Source organism: Leptonotus elevatus, chromosome 2, assembly GCF_054856555.1.
Source record: "Leptonotus elevatus isolate MCC_2025b chromosome 2, RoL_Lele_1.0, whole genome shotgun sequence".
Lineage (NCBI taxonomy): Eukaryota > Metazoa > Chordata > Actinopteri > Syngnathiformes > Syngnathidae > Leptonotus > Leptonotus elevatus.
The window spans coordinates 9,618,739-9,639,279 of NC_141240.1; the positions used below are offsets into that span (position 1 = coordinate 9,618,739).

Consider the following 20,541-nt stretch of genomic DNA (forward strand, 5'->3'; position numbering starts at 1 on the left):
TCGACATCCAACTCTGCCCTCTCTTTGTCCCCCGCGCTGCATTAGCATGTCCCGCTGTAGCCCACTCATCAAGCCTCCATCCCGCTACCCCACCACTCCTGAAAGTCTCACCGCGCTTCTCCCAGCCGTGCCGCCCCCACCTCCCTTGTCCTCCATTCCCTTTTTCTTTTGCTCTATGCGCATAAAATTGCATAGCTCAGCATTCTTCTTCGCATGCTCTAAGGGAAAAAAAAGGGGGGGGGGATGAGCTGGGCGGGAGGTGCCCCCTTCCAACTAATGAACAGAGCTTATGTTATTGAAGAGCAGCTTGGCCAATCAGGAGGCAGTGCAGGGAAAGACAGCAGGGGGAAAAAAGCAGCAGAGCGAGTGGGCAAGAGGAAGAAAAAAAACTGCAGTGTGTGAGTGTGTGTAGTTTGTATCCCTCCCCTGAGCAGATCTTTATCAATTTGGGTGCTCCGATCTCGGGGTGCACTCTCTGTGTGTGTGTGTAGTTAACAGCAGGGCAGCGCAAAGGTGTGTCTATTAGACTCATTCTTCAAAGTGGAAATAAGTAAGCGGACATTGATTGTTTTTCTCTCTATCTAAAGTGTCTTGCGGTCTGTGGCGAAGAGCTGTCCCGTGGAAAGCAGCAACATCAAAAGGTAAGCGGCGGCTTTCCCTTTTCTTCGTGACAAATGCTTTTACACTTTTTAAACTACTTTATTGTTGCAGTTTGCTGTTTTTTTGGATGAGTGGTTTTAAAAAAACAAACAACACTTGACATTTTCAGAATAAAGTCGTAGAGTAAGCTGAGGGAGAGGCAGAGGCAGAGGCAGGCGAGGGGGGGGGGTGGCGAGGGGGGGGGGGTGGCGAGGGGGGTTAGCGTGGGACTCCCTGATGCTTCCAGGCAAGTTTCTGTGCACACGGTTCTCTGGTGCTGCAGTATCCCCCTTACATCCTGAGCGGAGCTGCCTCATCATTGTCAGCGCGAGGGCACTGGGACTGAAACCACTGATTGCCTTCGGAAATTAATCATAATCATAATAATAATAATAATAATAATAATAATAAAAGCCTGCTTGGGATTGCAGTAAAGTTGAATGATAGTGGAGTTAAAGGACAGATTCTGTCGCCATGCATGTTTTGCTGGTGAATAAGTGGGATTGCTTATGTTGCAGATTTTCTATGATTTGTTTTGAGTATATTGTAAGTGCCACAAAAACATTTGAATCGTCAACACAGGAATGCATGATTACTTTTCCGCTTGTTTAAAGGTATTCTTGGTTTAGTTATTGCGTTTCCAAAGATTTATTTGGAAATCTGACCTTCATGGCTTGCCACAAACATGTCGTCTTAAAGATTTGACACTGTCCAGCAGTGGGCACTGTGTGATTTCTCAGACATAATATTGAGCAGGTGTCCTGCTGCAGAATCTGCTGCAGAACTGGAAGAAAAAAAAAAACTTTCATAAATTTTCTGTATTTTATGGATTTAGATTAACACCTTTTCACAATCTACCATATAAGCAGGATCTGAAGATGTTTGAATTATTTACAAAGGATTTATCTGCAGGCAGGGGAGCAAACCTAATTTCAGCACCATGGACAGATCATAGTGTAATGAGCACTTGCTAAAAATTCTTTGAAGGCAAGGCTGAGCATTGAAATCAGAAGAACCACCATAGTCTTTTGCACACATTTGCATTTTCTGCTGGTTTGAAACTGCAGTTGGTTTTGCACATCCATCTTTCACGTGGACAAAACACTCAATTATTTCTGTGTATATTTTTTTTCTTAGATCACACAGAATTTACCAGCATATCTTGCACTGGTGTACTTCATCTTGAAAACACATGGAGTGTTATTGCATGCCTAAATGTTCCAGAATATATTCTCACTTATCTTTTACCCATCAAAAATCTCCTGCTGCAGTAAAATTTGTTTAACTTTGCTGGGACGATATGGAAGCTAATTTTGCTTTGTGCTGTGTGTTTGAGTGCTAGCATTTGTGTGCAAACTCTTGGCAAAATATGTCAAGCACATAATGACTGCAGCTCTCACTGAATTGACAACTGCAGGGACATCAATCTTGACTTAATGTCATGGTTGAAAAGAAGTGGAGACGTGTGTGCCGGATGCAGCTAGCACATATCGCAATGATCATAAAACTCAGCAAACTAATGGGTATTGGCAATGAGACCCCTCACTGATCCAATGAATTAGCTTATACGCTTTGTAAAGATAGCATCTCAGTGCCTTCAACATCCGTGTCCTTGAATGTACCGCAATACAAGGCAGCCAAAACATTCACAAAATTTTAGTCAAAAGAGAAGAGTAAGAACAGACAAATAACATGCAAACAATATTGTGTTTGTGAGAGCAACATGAAGAGTTCTGCACATAAAAAAATGGGAGTCTGTGTTTGAAACATTCTGTCCCAGACAGTGGTGACAGGGTTAGTGCATCCTGTAAAATGATGGCGAGGTCAGCATGAAGTCAGCGGGATGTTCTACACTTGGAAACACAAAACCTTTTACGTCGGGGCAAAAGAGCGAAGTTAGAACGAGGCGATGCCATTCGAATTCTGTAGCATATGAATGGATGTGAACATTGTTTACGATTTTAGGGTGTTCATAACAGAAATGCACACTTGGAGATTAGATTCCTTAATAAAGACATTGCAAGGAATATGCTAATCACACACCCATAAACATACACAAATATTGTTATTTGTGTACAAATGGGACAGTAGTCATGGACGATGCTAACGATGCTGCCTGTTCATGCGTTCAGAAAACGTTACAAAGCAGCAAATAAGCAACTCGAGCGAGGTTAAAGCAGAAAGGCAAGATGTGGGAAGGCGAATGTATGCGATCGGTATAGAGAGAGCGAGATGGAGACATGTTGAAAGGCAGAGCAGAGAGTGGGTGTGCATAGCGGAGCTGGGAGCACTGCAGCACATTGCAGTGCCCAGCCCCCGCTGCGTTCTCTGCTCGCCATCCGGTTCCATGCACTGAAGAGACCCCTGCAGCAGCAGAGATGCACAGCGTAGTCGACTTCCTGCTGCAGGAATCGCACCAAGAGCTTTGCTTTGCTCAGGTCCGCTGCAAAAGGGGCAGTGCTGTTTTTTTTTTTCTCTTACCATCTTTTAATTTTCTTTAAAAAAAAGCCCGTGAGCGCTTTGTCATGTACTAAGCGGGACTACCGCACGCTCCCCCCTTGGATTATGTAAGCGATGTAACGCTTTCACCCAATACCAGCTGAATGATCCCATCTTCCCTGGCCATGTTTTTCTCATTAGCAACATCTGCCTCACAGTTTGCTTTTGTTCCAGAGGTGACATCTTTGCAAACACAGACAGGCAATTTATTGAACGCGCTCCAAAAGCCTTGCAAACAGCATTAACCCTTAAGTAGCCGCTCTTTGTATGCCACTGCTTTGACATTTTCGAGGCGAAACCCCATGTAGCAAATTAGAAATAATTATCCCTCATCTCATGTGAGCAAGAGAAATAGCAATTTACTTCATTTAAAGTCGGGCGATACTATAATTCCTGGATGGCTCACACACAAATGCCACATGCTGAAGTTCAGTAGGATTAATTGTACATTTTTTGGCAGGGGAAGAACGCTTTCTTCCTAATACACACCAGTACACATCCGTGCAGGCGCACAACCACATGCGATGCGAAATGAATCATAATCATGAGTAAAGCTCGAGGAAACGGCGGAGAAGCTTGTTTCCGCTTCCATAATCAGCTGCCACGTTCGCATCCAACTGCCTGGCCGGGGGCGGGACGGACGGCCGTGCGCTGCGTGAGAGCTTCCCTCATTATATCTCCTCTCTGCTGGGCTTCTATTTGCTGATGTGAATGGCTCGCATTGCGTCGTGTGGACTTTGTCTGCTCAAGGTCCAGTCGCGTTTGCTGCCCTTAGAAGTCCAGTGCGCATGGCCGGAGAGATATTGCTAAGCGATATCAAGTACAAGACACTTTGTTTGCCACGGATTTGCACTAAAGCAGACGCACGCCTGGAGAAAAGGCAAAAATAGATGCAGATAGTTAATCACACCGGAAGGATATGGTTTAATTTCTAATAGGATTATATGTTAAATTTATCAGGCTGAATGATATGAGAAGGGGCGGAGCATGACGTGCATAGAAAGGCTATTTTGGGCAGTTTCAGGGATTCATTTTTAGTATCTTTCAGGATTTATTACTGCAAAAAGGACAGTAGAAAATGTAAGAAAAAATATAGTAAAAATAAGAAAAATATTACTTTTAATAAGCTAAATTTTCTATCTACCAACAGAACAAGAACATTTTACTTAAATTTACCTGTAAGATTTTGAAAATAATACTAGGCCCATATCAACCACAGCGGTCATGAAAATGGTATTTTTAGACTAAAAACAAGTAATATAGACATTTTTCAAGATGTAATATATAGAAGTATTTTCTTAAAATACCTAAGTATTCATTTACACTTGGCCAACTTGGCCTGAGTGTTAAGCAGGGAGGTAACTAACAGGTCCCATTTTTGTTAGCTTAACAAAATGAACCACTTATAATAAAAAGCTTTATTTTCATACTTGTATTTTTTCCCCTTTTATCTTTTATTAGATTATGCAAAATCTTACAATGAGAAAAAACAACTTATGAAACAGTTCAGGGCTTTTGATGTTGGTTTGTAGGCATCTTAAAATGGGAAATGTTTGTTTTAAGCCTCACAATACTCAAAACTGACTGTTAACACTCAATGCCAAAACTGCTTGATCAAATAAGATAATTATAGGTGAATTTTCAATTGTAAAAAAAATAATTTGCATACAAAACATGACATAAAAAACAAGTTCAATAAATGACTTAAAAGTTTCTTCTAGCTTGTAAATGTGCAAGGACAGCCTTGATATATACACGGATACTGGCCTGTTAGGCTATGGTGAAAATGTCTCAGCCTAAAATATTTTAAAAGCTCATACCTTGTAGATAACAAACTGTCACACAATTTGCAAGGCCACATTCACAGGAACTGTGAATGAAGACAAAGAACAACAAATCAAATTGATTATTTATAGAATGAGCTGCCGTTAGCTTTCATAATGTTACAAGAAAAAAAATGCATTCAAAAAGCCAGCTCCTTTTCAAAGTGCATAATGCACAACAATACCTGAAAAACCTACACTTCCAACCTTGTCCGAACATTTTAGCTTGATATTGTGAACTATTTTAACATCACATGAACTGTAATTTATATGAATTCATTATTCATATGAACTACATTTAAACCGTTCAACATTTTAATGTGTACATCTTTTAACTTGTACTTACAAAATCTATGTTGCAACAAGGAGGTGAGAACACAGAACCTGAGGAGAACAAGGAAAATACACCAAGAGTTAGTTATCTGGGGAAAAACATATACAAGTGAGAATACAACTCATCGGCATCTAACATTCTTTTATATACTCTAAGCCAGTATTTAAGTATAGTACTGTACTCTATAAAGCCCGTATCTCACTGAGCAGCGCAGGCTTGAGAGTGTCCACGCATGTAGCGATTCAGAGCCTAACTTGTTTCAATATTAAAAGGCTAATTATTGCGGACAAAGGGAATGCAATAACGCTATCTTAACTACTGATGTTACTAGTAGTCATTTTATGATGGTAACGGATTCCAAAGGGTTAGGTTAGTCCATTATCAAGCTGTATTACCAAGATAGCCAAAATGCTAGCTTGTTAGCTATGATGCTAGCGGGCGCGCTTATTTTGAAATAGCTAGCTTGTTAGCTATGACGCTAGCGAGCGCTGGTATTGTAAGGTAGCGAGCTTGTTTTCTGTGACGCTAGCAGGCCTGGATATTCAGAAATAGCTAGCCTGTTAACTATAACGTTCGCGGGTATTGTGAAATAGTTATCTTGTTATGTCTAACAAGATAGCTCACGCGAGCGAGCGGGGAAATTGTGAAATAGCCAGCTTGTAAAATATGCTATCGAGCGCCGCATGTCCGCGACGTCACTAGGATAAAACTGCTTAACATAATCTCAAACTACGTCAATTTGATCATAAATGAACTGATATTGATGTGATGTGTTATAAAGTGCACGTGGAGGACACATTTGGGAGTAATTATACATAGATTGTCTCGGATTACTTACTAACACATGTACGACTGCGTCGACCCACAAGTGCCTGAAGAAGGGTAGTGTAGGAATCTTCTTCTTTAATTTCCGGCACTGACCGCGCACTAAATCGTTTCCGGTTTACTCATTTCACTTCTTATAACTCTTATGAAAACCAATCACATAAACAACACAATCTTGTTTGTTTTACCACTTAGATTAATTAAACCATGTTAGTAAATATGAACTAATTACATTTAATACATTTTAGAATTGATTAAATTATGCAGCTTGTATTTAATTTTAATGCATTAATTTAAAAACTATGAGGTTTTTTTTGTCCTTTATTTATTATTATTTTTTTTTTAAAGAGCTCAGTATTGTTCATTCAGTAATATCATCATCATTGCTCTTTTTTTTTGGTGTTTTTGTTTTGTTTTGTTTTTTTGTATGTGGGTGAGTATGTGTATGTGTATGTGCGTGCGTGCGTGCGTGTGTGCGTGCGAGTGTGTGTGTATTCGTTAGTTCACCAAAAACCTATAAAAAAAAAATCCCATACCGTTCACCTAAACTGAACACCGCCGCCAGGAGACCCCAGGAAGGACCAAAGAAAACAAAGGAAAGTGAAATCCAGCACCAACCAGACACCACCCACCGGGCCACCAACCAGAGTTCTTCACCAACCCCAGAAACATCTAAATTCCAACAAATCAGGGAGACCTCAAGAGACCAAAGGAGAGACTGAGGAAAGAAAGGAAGGACAAACGAAGCAGAGTGAGATCCACAGACACCAGCCTCCACCGATTCAATGACCAGAGGAAGAAGCAGATTGTGTCTGAGTTTCGATAGATGCTGGTGTGGTGGATCTGGCATGCATGAAAATCTCCACCAAAGAGGGGAGCCGTCGACCCCTGCCAGGACAGAGCAAGCGCAACACCTCAGGGCCCCCCCGACCGCGGCAGCGCCAAAGGACGACCCCCGGGCCCCGCCAGGGCCACTGGCCGGAGAGCAAACCCAGGAGCAGGAGCGCCCCCCACCCCAACACGGCCCGCGCCCCCAACCCAACGCAGCAGGACGGGGCACTGCAGGCCCGCCAGGCACCCCACCGGTCCACAGCCGCCGCTCCCCCCACGACCCCCTGCCCCCCATCCACTCCCGCCATCCACCCCAACCCAGCCCCAGCCGCCCCCAGGCCCCCAAGCCCCCACCAACCCCACCGGGACCCCGGCGGGCATATGGGACCAGCCCGGCGGGGCGATAGGGCTCGCCCCCCGGATACTGGGGCCCGCCCGAGGTGCCAGGATGTCCACCGAAGCGGGGCGGGCACAACACCAAGCCCACCCACCCCCCCGGCCCCCGGAGCGCCGAGACCCGGGCCACGGATGGAGCCCCCGGCCCAGGGGAGGGGAAGGAAGGCGTTCAGGGGAGGGGGAAGGGAGGGGGGAAGGAGACGACAAGAAGGGCAAGGGGCAGTGGCAGGGCCGCAGAGAGAGGGGGAGAGAAGGAGGAAGGGTAACGAGGGAGAAGGGACAGGGAGGCGGAGGACGGGCGGGGAGAGGCGAGGAGGGAGAGGCAGCAAGGGGGAGGAAGGGGGAGCGGAGAGGGAACCACGGGGCACCTACTATGAGTTTTTAAATAAAATCAAATAGATGTAAATGCATAAAAATTACCCCTGCCATGAATCATATGTATATATATTAGTGCTGTCAAAGTTACAGCGTTAACTGATTAATTAATCCCAAAAAATTATCGCATTAATCCTAAATTAACGCAGATTAATCGTATTCTTAATTTTGACCATAGGTTATCCTTTAGCGTGACAGCGAATGGCTACGTTTAAGGTAGCACAGGTTGTGTTTGAGCAATAAACATAATTACATGCATTAAAGTAAAGCATTTAATAAATGTTTGCGTATCACATTTAGAATATTTGTTCATGTCAAAATATTGGGGTAATTTTTTCCCCATTTTAAATTATGCAAATAATTAGCTGATTAGAAAAAGAGGAGGATGAGCATGTGCAGTGGATCCAAAAATGTTGAAGATGCCCTCATAACATTAAATGGCAAAATAATTAACACCTAACCGGTGCTCTACAAATTTGGCGGGAATTTTTTTTTGATAAAAAAGCGTTTTATATATATATATATATATATATATATATATATATATTTTTTTTTTTAAGATGCACTAGTGAAAGTGCAGCCAATTGTAATGTATTAGATGTTGGAATTTAATGTGTTGATAATATATGATGAGAGAAAGAGAGAGAGCGAGACAGGGATACAATTGAGGATAGTAGTCTCGGAGAGCTGCAGCAGGGATTCAGAGTGGTGCATTGAGCTGCATAATTAATGTTTAGGGGCGGAGCTACAAGCAGTGATAACTTGCCACGAAGAGCAAGCCGCTGCAATACTGCTCGAGCTGAACCAGTTTGTTGTTGCCTGCCGAAGCTGCACACAGAGAAATATTGATGCCAGGCCGGGCCTGCACCAGACGTCCTTTCTATCTCGTGTCTCCGTCCCATCTGCTACCTCCGCCCTCCAAGCCAGGCGCTCCGGTGAGCCCACTATCATGGCCAAATTCGTCAGTGCTCACACAGCTCTGTTAATCATCTGATTTGTACCAAAACGCCTTCCCGTATGACACATCTGGTGCAAGTCACCCAGCTGAGGTGGCCCATCCGCTAGGAGGAGGTGTGGCTTGCCTCTGCAGCATGGTGTTATATTTAGTCTTTTTCTTGACAGAATCTAGGTTGTTCTGTGCTGTTTACAAGAGTGGCTGGTATTAAGAGGATGCCCGTTCTCGCAAGGAGTGATGCTCTCTTCAAGCGAACTAATGTGCTCAGGTGTGCATGTGCATGCATGTGACAAGGAGACCCCCAGGGCCTGTGGAGATGACTCTTCAATCTGAATAACTGTATCCAATTGTGAATGTCTGCAATGTTTTCGGGCTTCCGTATGTATGAGTGTGTTAGCCGTCAGAGCTCAGAAATGGCTTTTCGCCAGCAATATTGCATAGCTGGCCGCCTTTACATTGTGATGCATCGCTTTCACCTCTGTCGCCTCACCTCATCATCAAGGCGTGACCTCGTCTTTCTCTTCGCAAAACGCCCCGGTCCGCAGTCCTTCAGTGCTGAACGACATCCAGTCAGTGAAGCCTTGCATAACTGAAAGGGAGTGTTTTCACGGGCCTCAGTGTTTAGACTCCAGCATTTTCTCTTTGCTACCCAGATTTTATTTGGAAAAACACTACAAGTTTATTGCATATTTGTCCTTGTCCTGAGGAACCACACGCAAGATTGGGAAATGTGCCCTGTTATGTCTGAAAGCCTCTTTATACACAAACAAAAAAGGCTGTAATGGCACTTAGATTACAAAATGGTCACTGTCACGCATACGGAGAGACGGACGGACACAGTGGTCCAAATAGGTGTGCTTCCCAACGTGTTACACAACAATAAACTCTAAATGAAAATGTGTAAAATTCGGTTTGTCATTTTATTTATGAATGATCACTTCTTATCGTAAAAGGATTTCAAGATGGTCATTAAAGAGCATGGTTGGTTGTATAAAATTAATCGATCCGTACTGCTTGTTTAAGGTTGCGAGTGAGTCAGAGTCTAACTCAGCTGACTTTGGGCGGAAGGCAGGATACACCCTGGATTAGTTGCCAGCCAATCCCAGGGTTGTTGTAGTAACACTATAAAATGTACTTTCATTCATCATAATGCCAAATGTTTTGAAAGAGCAAACATAAAGTCAGCAGTTGTTGCCTGTTAACTGAACGTTCATATTGCTTGATGACAGTGTTGCGTTGAAAGTGGCCCATGAGTTGGGGACGTTATATGGCATTTGAATTCATAAACTAGACCAGTGCTTTCCAACGTTTATTGGGCCAAGGCACCCATGTTACATTAGAAAAAATGTATAGCACACCGCCAAACAGAAATGTCACGATAATGATAATCTTCAAAATGTATTTTACAAATTTTCTTAGTATTAGAAAACTGATCCAGTTTAATTGAACGCAAATCTGATATACACGAAAGAGGTCATGTTGTATGAATGCCAATGGGTAGATTCACAGGTTCATTCATTGTTGTGCCTGTCACTATACATCACTGGCATAGATAGATGAATCAGGATTTGTAAATTTAGATAGTTTAAAAGGTATTGGGATTGAGAACTGCAGAGGGATTTTCACTTCATTCACTTGATGATAATTCATGGCTGTAAATTGCAAGGATCTGTAGAGTATTTATGGAAGCTTCCTTGGATTTGGATTAGGTGGCAACAGTTGCATGTATCACTTCACCACCAAAACCAAATGTAGTGCTTGCTAAACATCTCATGGAAAACATCCTTCTTCTTGAGCACTTCACACACAGTCCTGAACACAAGCATTGTGCTGCAGTTTACGCTTGAGTACCATATACAGGAGGTATTTCGTAATATTGTTTGCTGGGAACCCACGAGCATCTGTGAGATCCAGTATGTCGTTTTGATTTGAGCTTAAATCAAACGTCTGCATGGTCTCCTGTTTTTCATTAGTGAGCCCCGCTGAATGCCGGTATCAGCCAGTGATTAGAAAAAAGGCGAGAGAGACATTGAGCAGGTGCTCGGCATGAAGGCTGCTTCTTTTCTATTTGAATATTTGGAGGCCACAGTGCAGGCGAAGGACACTTCATACATAAAGAAAATATATTTCCGTGCTCATGCAGTAATGCGCCTACATCTTTTATGGAAGAAAGAGAAAAACTGAAAGTAAAGTATCATGACTTGATAAATTGATGTGATGTGAATTTCACTTGTTGTGTAACGTTAATTCAGCAGTTCTTTTGACTTCATATAGAGCAAATATTTTCTGCTTTTTTTTTCTTCATAAACCAGCTACTTTTTTTCCTCACTTGAACATATTTATGTAAGTGAAATTAATTCTTACACGTATCAGATTAAAACATGGTTAAAAGTTAACGAAGGCTTTATATAGATGATGAACCCTCAGGTTTCATCTTGATGTCTGAGTGTGTGAACGAATTGTACAGTTGTACTGTACTGTATTTCCTCATACTAACAGAGAATTATAAATTTGACTTGGTCGCCTGCAATTTATGTGAAACAAGAATCCAATCCAGAGAGGGCTGATCAGATTGCCAACAAAAGTAAAAAATTCAAATATAGACTTGGGAATCATTTCCACTTTCGTTAAAGGAAACACTTTGTTCCCCCATTTCAAGAGATTCTCATGTGTCTTGGTCCTTGAGTTGATTGTGTCTTTATGTTCAATGCAACAAACACGGCATTCTGATTAATCCACCTGTTTTCATCCATCTTGGGCGGTGGCCATTTTGCCACGTACGGTGGACTGAAAATGACATCACGGTGCCTAAGATAATGTCATTTTCAGTTGACAACAAGTGGCAAAATGGCCGCCCCCTGTGAGGGATGAAAACAGGTGGATTTTTCTGCTTAATTCATATTCCACAAACACAATATTAATAAGAATGCTCCGTTTAGACTAGTGGGGGTCCATACTATGCAGTTTTCCAGAGGTGGGCACTTCCGTCTCTCCGTCATTGATGGACTGTCTGTACTGACCATGATCGACGGAAAACCTGCTTCAGTTGAGGCTCAGTCCGTGTATTTTTTTCGAGGCTTCCCGGCATAAAGCATTCGCCGTAAATGCAGGCATTCGTCAAAGGCTGGGCCGACGGAGAGACGGAAGTGCGTACATCTGCAGTGTTCGTTGCCATGACTGCTAGAGGTGGAGTTAAGGAGTGGGTCATAGACGAACCCCGGAGTTGAAAAGTTCGAATTGCAAAGGTTAAAGCAAGTCCCCTCGTCGATTATATTTCCACTCATGGAGTCATGGAGCAAACTAGTGTGCAGATGGCTCCATGCATTCAGCAGACACATCAGGAAAGAAAGATACTCCCACCTGCACGGCAACTTCACTGGACAATCAAGTACAAGCCGCTTATCAGAAGCTTAAATCTCAATGCTTCCTTGCAAATCTTTTTTTTTTTTTTTTTTTTTACAGCATACCACTATTTTTGTGACAGATCCACTTGTTCAGAAGTCACAGTGGGGCAGTTAAGCATTAGTTTTTTTTCTTCAGACCGTTGGAACTGAGGCCGAAAATTATGATCGATTCCAAATACCAGTCAGTGTTGCCTCAAATCTTTCAGTTTGTGTTTGGAAACATCTACTACGTAGAAGAAGTGAACTTTATTTGGGGTTAATCAGAGGCATTTTTAATGCTGGCATGTATGTGCCCCCATTTAACATGAATCTGAACGGGATTGGTTAATTATAAACACCGCCACATCACAGTTATAAGAGGGTGTGCACACTTATGCTACCACTCAGTAGTAAGTTTTTTGTCTTCCACACATATTTCCAATTCTATCACGTCAAACTATTAAAAAACAAAAATAATAATATATATTTTTTTTTAGCAGGCCACCTGTTACAGCAACTCTGTTAACTTTCTCTTTTATTCATAACTCCCCCATCTCCAACTCCACCTTTTGGTGTACTTATTGTGTCAATCGAAACTGGTTGCATTTTTACAGCCTTTTTGTCGTGATATTTATTGGCAGAATATACTGGTACTTGATGAACTTTTCGTTTTCTTATGATGCTCACCTACAAAGTGCGAGGCCTGCTTCAAACATGGAGCTGGCCTGCCCTTGACGCGCTTGTCGGAGGCGATATGGAGCGGGGAAAAGTGAGAGAGGCTTGAAAAGAAAAGGGTATTTAAACCGTTGCTTCCATCGATCATTATGAGCAACGCGAGATGGCTTGCCAACAAAACGGACAAAGTAATGGCTGTAGTGCACATCAGCCATTGGGCTAACGGGGAGTGTAGCCCGTTTGTGTTCAGCGGCGACATGGCTGCTTCCCCGGACATGACATGGATTTATTCTTCTCTTTTATTGTGCCCTGGTGTTTCCCGGATTGCATTGATGCCTCTCTGGAACATGTCACCAGCTCATCTGAGGGACTTCGGTCTGGCATGAACCTCCTGCTCTATAGGAGGTTGCCTGACTTTTACTTTGAATTGTTTTACGTGTGATTTTATTGATGTACTTAACTCTTAGTCAACTTTAGATGTGGGATTCTTTTTTTCTTTCTTCTGTCATTTATTGGCATTTGCACCCATGCTGTGTTGCATCTATGCTTTGATGTTGGCTGACTTGGACTGAAGAGGGGTACGCTCAAGTTTTATGTGACATACGACGGTTGTCATGTTTTTCCTCAAATTGGAAGGCTTTGCGGGTTCAAATTTTGGTGGCACACTGTTATATGAATAGTTCATACTGCATGACATTATCTCTAAACGTGCGCTTGGGAAAATAGGGAAATCTGATGGCACCTATCAAACCCTTGTGTTCTGTTGCACTACTGTTAGCTGTTAGCACTGATTGTTAGCAACATGGGCCTGCATTGCCTCTATTGATTCTTTTAAAGACTGCTGGCTTGCATCTGATTCTTTTGTATTGTTGGCTGTCACTTGTTGACTGTTGACTTTCATATTTTACCGCGCTTGGTCTGGATTATCTGCCCTAGAACCACCCCTAACCACTCATTTCGTTAGTTAGCTGCTATTGGAGTGCATGCTGGTTTGCGCCTACTTTGGTCACATGCTATTGAAAGACACAAACTCATCCATCACAATTCATGTTTAGGTTTGACAAATCGTATTGTGTAATAAATTATATCGCGTGTGCTAAATTCACCTACTTGCATGAAATCCTTCCAGAACAAACAAAAATGTGTGCGTATTTGCACATTTGTCAGACTCGATCTTGGGTGCACCCAATCAGCTTCCACATCTGTTTGCACGATAAAGCAATACAGGGTTCATATCAACTCTGTTTAATCACACCCATGATGTTTCTAAGGATGTTTTATCTTCTCTTAGTATGTCAGCAACATTTTGTCCTCAGCACACACTTAGACAAAAAGGAAAATCAACCCAGCAGACAATTAGCCTGCTTAACGCTCACAAACTGAAAGAGACAAGACGACCTAACTGACAAACAACAAGGTAACAACCACTTCTTATTTGTTGACATCCGAGCAGTTTCAATAATGTTCCTGTGCAGCTGCAAACATCCGGAGAGCTAATAATGAAGGGCAAGCTATTAGGTCTTTGTCAGACACAGATCATTAGTCAGGTTAGATCAAATCTTCTCCAAGGCCCCGTGGAGATCTGAGCTAACTGATGTTCTATTATACGAGCGAAACGCTGTGAAAGCTGAATCCATGGCTCTGTTTACGATTAGTAGGGTGTCAGCCAGCCCTCAGCCTAAGAAAGAAGGTGCTGCATTATTAAATACGGGACATTTTGTCCCAAGAGAAGGCTCAGCTTTGAACACCAATGAATACAATGGACCAAAAGACGAACGGCATCTCATCTTGTGCATGCTTAGTTTTTCCATAATTTACTTCAATAATTTTTTTAAATAAAAAAAATGCAACCCCCAATTAGATATTTAATTTAATGTATAGGATGTATACCTTCTGGTGAAATTACTTTGTCAAATATGGCTTTAAAAAAAATGTCTCAAGCCAAGCAACGGTACAACATGAAGCCTTTTTGAGTGTTGGCTCTGTCTGGCCACCATGCGCCAGATGTGGAACTGATGTTGGCCCTGTATATTCATGAGTATAATAATAAGTATTAATGATTATTTCATATTTACTTCTTTGTTCTGTATAATTTATGCCTAATAGTTATTTTGCATGTTTTTGCATTTGTGTTACGTCTTATACTCCATATATTGCACTAAATTATTTGTCCAATTATGACAGCTATCCTAACTAAAATCAAGGCATTGCAATTGCGCAATTTCATATCAATGCTCCAAAGAATAAATCAATTACAAAGTTTGATATTGATTATTTAATTATTATTATGAATTATTTTGACAGTTAATTGATGTATCATGAAAAAAACATGTTTTTAATTTCCATCTCTTTCAGGCAGAAAATGCACAAACAAATTAATTCTAATTCAGTTACTGGTTTGCTCTCTAACATGTCAGAGAATAGGGAAACCTTTTCGTCATCGTTGTTTTCCGATGTAAAAGCAGATGTTAGCAAATGCTCAATTTGGATTCACCACAAATATAATCAGCCTGCTTTCAAGGCGGCCTACAGAAATCGGAGAATATTTACTATTGAGAGGTTGAAATCACAAGGATTTGGACATTTCTAAATTAAACACGGTCCCTGAAGAACACTTAAGTTTTTCCTTGGCTTTCAATATTTTTATGAAGGCAGACATCTCCAAACATTTTAACATCATTGACTTATAAATTTGCAGTGGCACGGCGGGGCCAGCATCTGTGGGTTGGCGGTGGCCCGACACAGCGGCGTAATGTCGAACCTCGCGAGCCAATGCACATTTTCTTCACCAGGATTTCATCTGCACTTGAGCTCTGATTCACATGGAGACTCAACCCAGGCTTAAAGATCAATGTTCCAATGTTCTGCCAAGCAGCAGATGGTGCTCGATTCAGTGATTTACTGCCGCATTGCCAGGGGTGTACTTCTCTTTGGCAGCCCTTCTCCTCCTGAGTAACGGAGAATCCTTGAGTTGACTGTGGAGAATTTCACATCATGTTCCTGGTTCAAAAATAGTCATTGTCATGGCTGGGTGTGGGTTTGGAATTGTTTACGCATCAACTTTCATCTGCTGTGGTTTAGTAAAGAAGCAAAGGGATGATGAAAGCCGATTGCGGAATAAGCTTAAGGTGGCTGATAAACATTTGATTGTTTCGCGGTGTTCAAAATGATGAGAAAAAAGTATTTTACTTGTTTCTGGGTTTGCTGCTGCTCCTGCTGCCAAACAAAAACCCAAGCAATGAACGACACCGTTGGGTGGTACAGTTGTTTTTGTCACTGTGGTAGCAAGGCAATATTTTGCAAGCGAATGGCTCCTACAGCGCACATTTGACCAGAAATGGAGGTGCTGTGAGCGTAGCACACGCTCTTAATCGTTGTTTGCGACACAAAAAAACAATTCATGTTGGAAAATAGCTTACATTTCTGTAATGATGGCTTTTGTTTGGATGGATTGTTGGGACTTTTGCCTGGAATAATTACTATATATGAACATTTGTTAGTTGTGTGTCTCATTATTAAGCTTTGGGAACGTATCCAAGTACTTTTCTAATTGTCTTGTCAATTAAGTAGCCATTACCTAATGGTAGACTACTCAATTGGGATGGAAAAAACTAATTTGGAAACCACTGACACAAATGAATGATAATGCTAATTATTATAATTAAAGTGTCTCTTAAAGGACACAGTTTTGTTTTAAATGTGCGTGGTGCTGTTTTTTTCTTCTTTTTTATTTATTTACCCGAGCTGCTAAAAGAAGCTAAAGAGACACTTGATCATCTCAGTGAATGTTTATGAACTGTATTGTTTCATCAGGATGATTTGTGTGAAACATTTTTTCAACTAATTACAGAATGCAGAATGAACCTTTATAATACAATGACTTAGAGTGCATCTACTTGATGTTCATCATCAGTTTTGAAAGAGTTTGTTTGATAATGAACCCGCCGACATCTGTCTAGCTACCACTACATATTACACTGCCTCCACCTTTCCACAAGGAGAAGAGATCGTTTCTTTCTGAAGCCGAACTGTTGATCACGATAATCAAATCTCACTTTCTCAGCCTGGGACTAAACAAGATTTACCTTTTGTCATTAATAAAAGACAGCAGTATTTTTCTGTGTTGTATTTTGTGCAGAAACACTGTTGTGTTTCCAAAACGCATTGATTGCTCTTGTCTTCTCCGTGCTGCGCTTCATTGATCCGTGATGGCGCGCTCAGATTCCGAGGCTACGGGAGGGCAGGTGATAACACACTCGGGCGCGGGACTGCGGGTGTAGGAGCATCCTTTGAGCACAGTCTCCCATTTATCACAGAAATATTGCCTCATTCCTTACACGTTGAATTCATTTTGCAGCACTGGACGTGTAGTATCTGCTACACATTGTCATATTTTAAAGGTAACTGAAAGACTTTTAGCTGAAACGGTAAATCATTGGATATCAACAGCAGTGTGCTTGAGTGAGAATTTCAATCAGGGAGGGGTGTGTGCATTCAAATGCATTATGTTACCTTTCTGTCCTCTTCCCTGTGCTAGTATGCTTCAGAGGCCGTTGCCTAATTTAGGACTTAATGAGTGCTTAATTGAAAACGCATCCCTGTCTACTGTACAGACGATATCAGTTAAATATGGCAACGGTGTAGGTCAGATCACTCGGCTACAGATGATAACTCTTAATTCACAAGGCAGTGCCATTTTTGGTTTCAAAAGCAACCACTCGTTTACGTGACAGAATAACTACCGTACAGTACATCTACAAAGCGTGCGAGCATCATGGTGGGAATGAAACAACCTATTAAAGCCACAAGTATTTGTAATTAAATCCAGCATGTTGCGGCTCATGCAGTGTGAGAAACAGAAAGCCATTAATGCACTGAGACTGACATCATTATGCAGCAACAAGAGTCAGTTTGAATGTGGCGCAAGGCATCATGAGAGGTGAGCTGTCACCCTCAATTGGCGTCGGCGTTGCGGCGGCGCCGTGCTTTTCCACGTTTGGGCCTTGTGATGGATTTCGCTGACAATGTGAAGGTTGAGCGATCCCCACGAGGGGACACACTTGCGGCGTGTCTGCCGTTTGTCCTACAATACCTTTGACCCCGTTACACAGAGCCAAAAGAACGTCCCAATTGCTCCTCTGACTAGTGTAGTACAGTGGAACCTCGGAGTTTGAACGCCTCGGAACTCGTACAATTCGGACCTCAACCAAAAAATCGGAGTAAAAAATGCCTCGCCGTTTGAACACCCAAGCAAAGCAAGCTAAGCCGAACGTACCTTGAAAACGGGTAGCCGAGTGAAGACGTGCGAAGCCGAGCAATGCCGAATGCTCACGTTGCGGTAGTTGAGACGATGCACTGCTCATTTCCAGTCAGATCGTGAATACTCCCGGAGGTGCTCCATACTCGCGAGCGCATTTGGATTTTCTTCGGCATGGACCCAAAGAAAGAAAACAGTGCCAGTGGCAGCAAAGAAAAACATACAGTGCTACGAACCGCAGTGGATTTAGGAAGGAGATTATCGCGCCGTTGTAACTACCATGACTACTTCTGTAAATACTGGCACGAGGACCCCCCTTAGCTGTTCAACAACGTGCCTGACGTTAAACAATGCACCCAAGGACCGCTTAACAATATGCCCAATGTAAAATACACAAACTCAGCACTGAACTAAAGCTAGCATTAACATAGCATTTATCATCCACTGATGCCGTCACACCACAACAAAAAAGGTAAGGTCTTTTTATTGTTTAAATACTGTACTGTACTGTAAATGTATAAAACATAAATAGCAATTAAAATGGGAATTTTCTGTTTTTGGAGCTTGGGAAGGGATTAATTGCATTTACATTATTTCCTATGGGAATAATTTTTTCGGAGTTTGAACTATTCGGACTTTGAACACTTTGCAGGCACGAATTATGTTCAAACTCCGAGGTACCACTGTACTTCTATGGTTTCATGCCAAGATGGAGCCCTGTTATGAAGCACTGTTATTTTGAAGACTTGCATGTCACTATACAAAGAGTTACCGTGGTTCTTTTGTTATCCCTCTTGTAATTTATTGTACGATATCATAAGTTGAACCAAGTGGTTTGTTTCAGAAAACGGCTTCCTTTTAGGAAAAATCTTGAGGGGGAAAAAAAAGGCAAGGTTGACAACCATTAGGTGCCAGTTAGCTCAACAATGTACAAAGAATGAAATACAAACTGTATTGACTTAAACAACTTGGTAGAGATATAGCTGCCCTACATATACAGTAGACCATGTGAGTTTATGTAATTGAGTCGTCATTTTGCACATGTGGCAGAATGCTCGATGGGTGGTTTACAAGACATGTTTACAATAGCTACCTACTACTTAACCTTGGCATTTAAGCACAAACTATGAATGCAAATTTTATGATAAAACTGATTCAAAATCAGTAAACATTATTGTTGTCTGAACATTTTGCACGGGAATTATTTTTGAATAAATGAAACCTTAAAATAAATGTTTGTTGGGTTTATTAGATTAAAATAGATTAAAATCGTAATCGTCCTAAATGACTGCAAAAATCGCGATTTTATTTTTTGGCCATATCGCCCAGCCCTACCACTTTGCAATATTTTGCTGTTTATTTTATATTTTTGCAATGCTACAGAAAAGCAAAAGCGGGTAAATTTGCGCATTGGCAGGATTTTATTTTTGCATACAAACACAGCAGGTAGCTGAAGGAAGACAGTCACTCCTGACCCCGATAAATGAAAATTGCAAAAGTACACACCCTTTGAAAAATAAGCTTGTTATTAATTTCTCAGTGAAGAACAATTTTCTGAATTTTAATGATGATTAGGCTCATTCCTTGTTGGATTCTTATTAATTAGATTTTTAAATCTATCTACACTGTATTTTCAAATCTATTTTTGTGACATTTAGATTAAAATTAAAATTATATTAAAGGAATTTGGTCAAATATAGTATATATTATATATAACATATATATAATATTCGGGGTGGGAATCTTTGAATGTCTCACGATTCGATTCAGAACTTTGGGTCTGCAATTCGATTCGCAAGGAATTGTAATGCTCTACTCCAGTCTGACTCGCTAATGCTAATTAACGCACTACCCGCGGCACTTTTATCACTCAAAAGAACGGCTCCACGTTGAATACAATCGATTTTGGGACATTTAAAATCAATTCTGAATCGTACTAAATGAGAATTGCAATTCTTATGAGAATTAATTTTTTGGGCACACCCCTATATAATATAATATAATATAATATAATATAATATAATATAATATAATATAATATAATATAATATAATATAATATAATATAATATATATATAGTAATATTCTGTGTCGACATTGACAAATACCGTTTGAAATCCATACCCCGTATTTGTGGGACTCTGAAAGGCTTTTGGGCTCTACTCACTTATATTATAAACTGTAGTGTTCCAATGCGAAAATAAAAATGTGAGAATTTTGTTAGTCTTTGCTGTGCCAGTTAACTCACTTTGGTCTTCTTAAGTTTCACTTTGATATTTCTCTGGTTGGATTCACTTCTCGGCCTGATGTGGGATGCTCACAATTTTCCAAAAGCTCGAAATCTCTTAAAATATATCTTATAGGATACATCTTCTTCCTGCAGGCCATCATAATAACAGCATGTTGTTGGTGATGTTATGAATAAAGCAGTGGTGGCCAATGCTGAAGTGTGAGAAGCTATTCATGCTTTTCACAAGTGTCATAAATGTGATTCACAGATGGCAGCCATGATGATTTCACAAAGGCCTTACATGAACAACTATTTGATG

The 20,541-nt window shown here is 41.3% G+C and overlaps 1 protein-coding gene and 1 long non-coding RNA gene across 4 annotated transcripts in view; one reads left to right on the forward strand and one right to left on the reverse strand.

Annotated features, from left to right (window-relative positions):
- Window positions 1–322: 322 nt before the first annotated feature.
- LOC147178362 (synaptotagmin-2-like) overlaps window positions 323–20,541 on the forward strand; it is a 67,904-nt gene continuing 47,685 nt past the window's right edge. The window contains exons 1-2 of one of the 3 annotated variants that reach the window (XM_086070054.1): window positions 323–513; window positions 588–641. The gene's annotated coding sequence lies outside the window, so the exon portion shown is untranslated. Of the gene's footprint in view, window positions 514–587; window positions 642–8,514; window positions 8,658–20,541 lie in introns of those variants that run through there. The other 2 variants (XM_086070057.1, XM_086070056.1) reach the window with 2 other exon arrangements.
- LOC147178363 (uncharacterized) lies at window positions 3,671–6,176 on the reverse strand. Its single transcript, XR_015094230.1, has 4 exons — window positions 6,134–6,176; window positions 5,308–5,345; window positions 4,959–5,008; window positions 3,671–4,007 (listed from the first exon to the last, which is right to left on the reverse strand). It is a non-coding gene; the product is annotated as an uncharacterized LOC147178363 (long non-coding RNA).